General features: G+C 55.4%; 1 non-coding gene across 1 annotated transcript; it reads right to left on the minus strand.

The window, feature by feature from the left end:
- Window positions 1–1,762: 1,762 nt before the first annotated feature.
- Window positions 1,763–1,852, minus strand: Mir1 (microRNA mir-1). Its single transcript, NR_105093.1, has one exon. It is a non-coding gene; the product is annotated as a microRNA mir-1 (primary transcript).
- Between the last annotated feature and the right edge of the window lie 5,497 nt (window positions 1,853–7,349).

Below are 7,349 nucleotides of genomic sequence, written 5' to 3' on the forward strand. Positions count from 1 at the left end.
GGCTTTTATTTAAACACCACATCCTGCAATAAAGCTTTAATGTATGACAGACATATCTAACGGAAGACAGTGGTGTGCCTGTGGCCGCTGGCAACCTCAGTGGCCACACACCGGCTGTTTACCTCCCTGTGGCCGGAGCTGGAATCAAGTGGGGGTATGGATGACCTTCCGGGGGTTATGGAGCACTGACCACTCAGGACCAATGACCAAGAGGGAGGTAGTGCCAAGGACAAGGCTGCCTTCTCATTACCATACCCTCTGCACACGTGGATCCAGAGAGCTTCCAAAAAGAAGACTTGAAAACTGGAAATGGACTCTTTTCTGTGGAGGCTCCTTGCCCCTCAGTTACAGTCACCCTAAGACCACCCAGAATGAAAGTCACCTGTGAGCTCAGATCTGTCCATGGCATTTGGTCTAAAGAGCCTCAGCCAAGCCTCAGCTACTTGGATCACCTAGGTGCCCGAGACCCAGCACTTAGAGCTGACAGAGAGGACCTGCCACTCCTCCCAATCGCATTCCTGCCAAAGGAATGTACAGGACATACAGGGGCACCTGCTGCACACAGCTGGTAGGGGCAACTGACAACAGCATTTACACCCTCACTTACATATGAGAAAAAGCCCCAGGCCTGTGGAAGAGACACCAGTGTGGGGATGCTGACTCCAGCCCGGTCACAGACACCCTCTACTCTTGAGACCCAGAAATGAAGCCAGGCAATGGCGAGTCACAGCCAGCCAGCTTTCTGCTGCACCCAGAACCCTTTGCTCAGCATCCTACCTGAATAGTACCACTCTGTGGGAAGGGCTTGGAAGATCCTGCCTTCCTTTCCTGGGACCAAAGTCTGTTAACCCAGCCCTTTTTCCTGGCCGGACCAGCTGTCAGCAAAGCAGGCAGGACAGGGATCCTAGGCTGCACAAGTTTCTGCAGAAACTTGGCTAGCCTTCCCAGCAAAAAGGTTTCAGGTAGGATTTGGTGAGAAAGGAGAACGGGATGATGCTGGGACTCTGACAAGGGAAATCCGGGGCCAGAATAGTCCTGCAGAGTTAGCGAAACAGCTTAGGCCCCCAGGGTCCCAGGATGAGCTGCATTACCCAGGCCCCTAGGGCTGACTCCTCCACCCAGGTTGGGACAGATTCAGACACTTGGCTCCATTATCTTAATCATCATGGGTGGCCAGGGCACCCAGGAGTAGAGCTGGGACTGGCAGCACCCTGGGGTCAATGGTATCTCTGCACAGGGCTCTCCACCTTCCCCTCCTCCACCAGGCCTGTGAGTCAGACCCAGGGCAGCAGGAGACTCTTCCATCAAAAGCCTCTGCCATGTGGCTACCAAAGTCTCTCCCCTCTTTTCACACTCCCCCTGCAGAGCACAGCCCTTTAGAACTTGCAGTCTCTCACAGTGGCCTGAGCAGTCCCTGACCCAGTCCCCACACCCTTCCTGCTGGAGAGTACCTCTTCAGAACACAAGGGTCACTACCAGCTCCACTCGAAAGCCAAGCTCCCATACCCCCATCCCCACCGGCCCCACTCGGGACCCCAGGCCTGCCAGAGGGCCGCCTCCCTCTGCCGCAGTCAGCACACTGAATATTTAATGTCTGACGAGCGCTTCCACCTGCTGACACAGGCAAAGTGGCAGAACAATGCCGTCAGGGACACAGCCAGTCCCCTTACAGGCGGCCTCCCATGGCCCTGCCTGTCCATCTCCCACCCCGAGAAGCCACCCACATGGCACAGGCCACCCCCTCAGTCTGGCGAGAGAGTCCCTGGCCTGAAATACACACTTCTTTACATTCCATAGTTTAGCAGGTCCATATGGGCATATAAAGAAGTGTGTGCCCCAAGCAGGTAGTTCGGTGTGTACAAGAATGTGGCCCAAAGCGGACCGACCCCATTTGGTGGGGGAAAGACAGAACTCCCACAAAGTTCTGTTGGCTCAAGTTCCCCATGCCAAGTCAGGACCCATTCCCCACCCCCCAGTGATTCTTCTGTGGTCATCTCTACCACTCTGCACCCTCTCTGCCTGTGGCTCAGTCTCTCTCACACATGTGCACACTTGATAAAGAAGGTTGGAAGCAGACACAGCATGCTGGAAAGTCTCAAAAAAATCTCACTGTCCCTAACCGTTGGTCATTTTTCCCTCAATGGAATAAGACTGGAGTTCCCTCCCATTCTCCCTGACGGAAGAGAGTCACATTCTCCCAGACATTCAGAAACAACACCCAGCTTCTGCCAACATCTTCCCTCTCCTTCCTGCCCACCTTGTCCCAAGAGGACACAGATGATGGGGTAAGGAGACAGAATTCAGGAGCAGCACCCCAGACCACGGACCAGGTACATCATTTTCCTAGGACAGATGAGGACAAGCAGTTTCAGGAGTCTCCAGAAATGAACCAAGGGACTTACCTGGACAGGCGATGTCTTCCCTGGCAGGGCCCTGATGCATTCTGTCTCTGTCCCTGAGAGGAGAGCTCTGTGCCTCTTTCTTTGAAGCAGAGAAAGATGGTGATCTTGGATTCCATGTCCTCACAAAGTGTCTGGGGGTCCTAACGGTGACCTGTTCATGGTCAGTTCTTCAGGGCTCAGCCTGGCCTCAGAGCTGATGCCTAACCAGTGAGGGAGTGTTTCTACTCTGGTCCCTCCCCTCTTCTCTCTTCTGAACCCTCTATGCTCTCTCTGCATCTATGATCACCAAGCTGAGCAGCCTCCATCTCTCACTATGCAGCATGGTCACCTGAGATGATGGTGAACAGTCACTTCACACGAAAATTCAGAGGTCACCCTGAAGGGCTTGTCCCCCACCTGACCCAGCCAGTTTCCACCAGTCCCTGATCAGTGATTTGCAACTACACAAAGGGGCTGTCCTGGACCTAAACATCCGTGCTTCTACCAACTTCTGAGAAACATACAGGCAAATTTGAAAAGTTCTTGGGAAACTTAGTTGCATTTTGTTTCTCCTCTTGGTTTTTGGGATCTCCCTGGAAGTAAATGAGGACTCCCTTCTACCCTACCAACTTCTACACCTAGAGACAGGTAGAAGAGAATCTGAAAAACAGAAAGATAGACAGGACTTTGAGGTCAGATCCTCAACAGTGGACCTGAGCTGTTCTCAGCCTGAGAGAAAGAGGAGAAGGAGAAAAAGGGGAGAAGGAAAAGAAAGAGGAGAAGGAGGAGGAGAAGGAGGAGGAGGAGGAGGAGGAGGACACTCACATGCTAGGAGGCTCACCATCACCCAGGGTGAGCCTGCAGGTAAGGTGCTGGAACAGGTGTCCCTGCAGGTGGCTACCTATGGAGAGAGCCGCAGACACCCACTGCAGAAGGAGCCGGGCTGGTGCAAACAGAGGGTCTGGCTGAGCTTGGTCCTGGTGTGGGGCTGCAGGGTAGTCCCAGTGCCTGAAAGAACGTCCAGTTCTCCCTTGTCAGCAGGATGCTGTCTGTCTCTGGCATGACCTGATCAGCCCTGTCCCTGTGAGGGAACACCCCAGAGAGCATCCAGACTCTCCAGTTACTGGGAGGGCCCTGTCTCTGCAGAGCCTGCAGCATGCAGAAGTCCCTTGGCTGTGGCAGCTGCAGCCAAGCAGGGTGGAGAGGGGATAAAGGTGCTGAAAAGCACCCTCATGCAGCAAGAATGAGCTACCTGGCAAGGACAGAAACTATGCCCATTTCCCATGTGGTAACTGTTCATTTTTCATCTCCAAATAGCCAAGGATAAAAATGGCAGCCAGTACAGGAGCCTTAACGTCCTGCCTCTGGAGGTGCCCCTCGTGTGGCTAAGCCACTGACCCTGGCTCCCTCAGAACTCGAAGAACAGAAACCTCAGCCCTCTCTTTGCCCCACCTCCCAGGTGTTCCTTTGATGGTGTGTGGATGCCAAACAGAAAGTTGGGGGGACCGGAAGAGCAGGAGTCAACTCAGGCTGCATCCTCTGGAGCTGCTAGTTCACAAATGAATGAGAGCCACTTCTCAAAAAGTTTACCACCTTGGCAGAAAAGTGGTAGCGGCCGCCTCCAAGCAGACCCCCATGCCGAGCAGAGCTGGCGTCTTGGGTGGGGCCTTATCCAGAGTCCCTCCACTGGGAACACTGGCTCAACCCTACCCCAGCCCCAGCTCCAGCCCCTGGATGCCTGACACAGCACCCTTTTGATCCCGGGAGGGCTGGGAGAGCTTCAGAAAATCCAGAGTCCCAGCCCATGACAGCCTTGTCAGCGCTCCTCAGAAATTCCCCACCCCCAAGGCACTCATGTCGAGGCTGCAAGTTCCAGGGTAAGTTTAGCCACAATCTCTGCTATTGCACTCAACTGGTTAATCTATTTCCTCAGTTACCGGACCAGTTAGTTCCCCAGAACAGCCGGCGCCATCCACCCTGCCCTCCACCAAGCATTCAGGGGCGCTGCTTTCTTGCAAAAAGCCGTATGTCAAAGTTCCTGCATCCCGGTTGGACGCGCCCTCCCAGCCCTCGCAGCCCTGCCGGCTGCTGGCTCTGCAGTTTTCCAAATGTGGATGATGCTGGGAGCCAACAGAAAACTCCAGGCACCCCTTCTGGAGCCACGCGGCGCCAGCACCCTCAGCACCCACCTCACCAGAGGGCACACCCCCACCACTGCCGATAAGTTTTCAGGGGTTTTCCTAGCTGGTGGGCAGCTGCAGCAGCCAGCTAAGAGGGACTCACCAGGGAACCCTGGGCGCCCCTCGGGCTGGGCTGGTGACCGCGGCAGCAGTGGCAGCGGGCGCAGGGTCGCGGCTCCCCGGGAGATGCTGCAGCAGCGGCAGCGGTAGCCACCTCCTCCCGGAGCCAATCGCAAATGCAGGGGTGGGGGCGGGCCGGAGCTCCCGTGGCGTCCGCACTTGGAGGGGGGGCAGAGAGAGAAAGAAGACACCAGCACCCCGACTCCGCACCCCTGCCCTTCCCCCAGCTCTCCTGCAGCAGCAGCAGACTTAGCAGCAGGGAAATCTTGAGAGAGACGGAGGAAAAGGGAAAGGGGAGGGGAGGGGAAGGAAGGAGGAGAGAGAGAGAGAGAGAGAGAGAGAGAGAGAGAGAGAGAGAGAGAGAGAGAGAGAGAGAGAGAGAGAGAGAGAGAGAGAGAGAGAGAGAGAGAGAGAGAGAGAGAGAGAGAGAGAGAGAGAGAGCTGGTGCAGAGTTAAGGAGGCAGAGCCCAGCTGCACACCTTGCCCGGCCAAAGCGGCAGGAAGCTCCTGCACCCTCAGCCCTGTCGGAACCAGGTAGAGGTCAGAGCAGAACAAAAGGGAAAAAGAGAAAAGCCCCGCGGGTATGCACGCTCACACATGCTCGCAGCCCCACAGGCCAAGATTCATGCATGCAGGGGGTGGGGGGAGGGCAGAGCCGGGATGGCCTGACCCGAGGCTGGTGGGGCATGGGGCCCTTGGATCAGGAGCGACCTCACCTTGGCAGTTCTTATATACCCGGCCAAACATCCCAAACACGCGGCCCGGCCAAGTGGCCCCCCTCGGGCCGCGCGCCCTGACCATATTTAGTCAAGCAGGGGAAAAAATAGCCTGTCAGCTGGGCCGAGGCTGGCCAGGCAGCGGGGAACAGGGTAGGAGCCCCGGCACCATTGACAGAGGTCCTGGGCTGCCCCGTCCCCCTCTCAACCCCTCCCTGACCAGCCTGCTACCGGCTGTCCCTGTCCGAATCCCCCTGCTATTTTTAGCTAGGCCCAGTACAGAGGTACCTCCTCCCCAGTAGGCACTCGCCTCTCTCTGAGGCCACAATAGCCCATTCCTCAGAGCGCCCTGGGGAGACTGGAGCTGATCCAGGAAACAGGGCCCAGAGAGGGAGATGGGTGCCACCCTGGCCTTAGTCCCCTAAAGGCCTAGCTGGCCCAGGGCCTCATTATCTCCAGAGTGGTGTCTTTTTGCTCAGATGTAGGGTTGGGTCAAGGGACAACAGAGTCACCAGTTTTCCTGAGGGTCCCAAGCCAACGCCAGGTAATGAGAATTACAGGTCACCTTGAGAAGCAGGCAAGGCCAACTCACTTGTCACTCCTACCTCCTCCAGACCCTGACATCAAGGGTGTATGGCTAGAAGACCCCATATCTACAATGGTGAGTATGATTGGGAATGTTTCCAATCTGGCTCCCACCTGGGTCATATAAAAGACACGGCTTGGGAACATAGCCCCACTGGGCTGCGACTCAGAATCTAGCAGTCTGGGACCTGCCAACTATCCCCTTTGGGCAGAATGACATTGAGCAAGTCTCTACCACCATGCCACTGTAAAGTTCAATGACAATGAACAAACTGGATGACTTGGGAGCCATTGGTGGATGGCCTGAAGCAGGCCCCACAGTGGGCCTGAGTGTTCCTACTGGCAAAGCCCTGCACAGAACACAGGCATCCAAAGGCTCCCTGCTGTGTTAGAATCCACTCACGAACCTCCTTCTTTCTGTACTTAGACAAACACCCCCCAGTACTGGCTAATATGGGGGGGCATGTTCATTTATGTCTTCCCAGGAGACACACGTGAACAGCCTGCTTCCACCCAGGCTGCCTCCCAGGTGGTGAGGTAAGGATACCCTTCGGCTTCACTCCCAGGCTCTTGGACCCCCAGCAGGAGAGGACACCAACAGGGACCAGTCTGCAGAGGCAAGAGAGAGATGCAGCCAGACCATAGTCACCACACAGGCTAACTGACAGGTGTTCCAACCAAGAAGAGAGAAGCAGTACCCAGTGATGGTCAAGCTGGGGTGGGGACAGTGCTGCAGGGTGCCCCCAGAACTCACAGGCTACAGGGCTGCCTCTTTCCCAGAGAAAGTATAGTGAGCAAACTGTCCCATATCCCCCTCTCCCCCAGGGCACAGCCAGAGGACAAACTCTTGCAGAGAGAAGCCCTAGGCTCAGCTTCTAGCTCTTAAAATGTCACTGTCCACCATAAGAGAGCAAGGCAGCTCCCCACAGGGCGTGTGGAGAAGTTCAGCTGGGACCATCATGTTGCCTCAAAATAAATGAATAAGCAAATAAATGAATAAGTATTGAACCCATAATGGCATGGGTAGCTGGGAAGGTCTCTCAAACGGTCACCCCCAACACATTTTCCTTTGAGGCTTTCAGTACCTCTTTTTGGTGCTTGGAGAATTAAATGCATGAATGATGGATGCATGAATGACTTGTCAATCAACTGGCTGAATCACTGATCACTAGACCGCTAGGCCCAAGGACAGGCCATGGTAAGACTGGGGGCTTTGGCTTAGAACCCTGTTTATGTGGTCCAACTTGGATTTGGATGAGACTTTCATCTTCTGGGGTAGTGGTGCAAGCGTCCATGATGGCCCAGCTGAGTCAGAGGTAACAGAGACATTTCCCCACAGCTGTGTAGGGTTCTCAGAGACCGGCCCA

Source organism: Cricetulus griseus, chromosome 6, assembly GCF_003668045.3.
Source record: "Cricetulus griseus strain 17A/GY chromosome 6, alternate assembly CriGri-PICRH-1.0, whole genome shotgun sequence".
Lineage (NCBI taxonomy): Eukaryota > Metazoa > Chordata > Mammalia > Rodentia > Cricetidae > Cricetulus > Cricetulus griseus.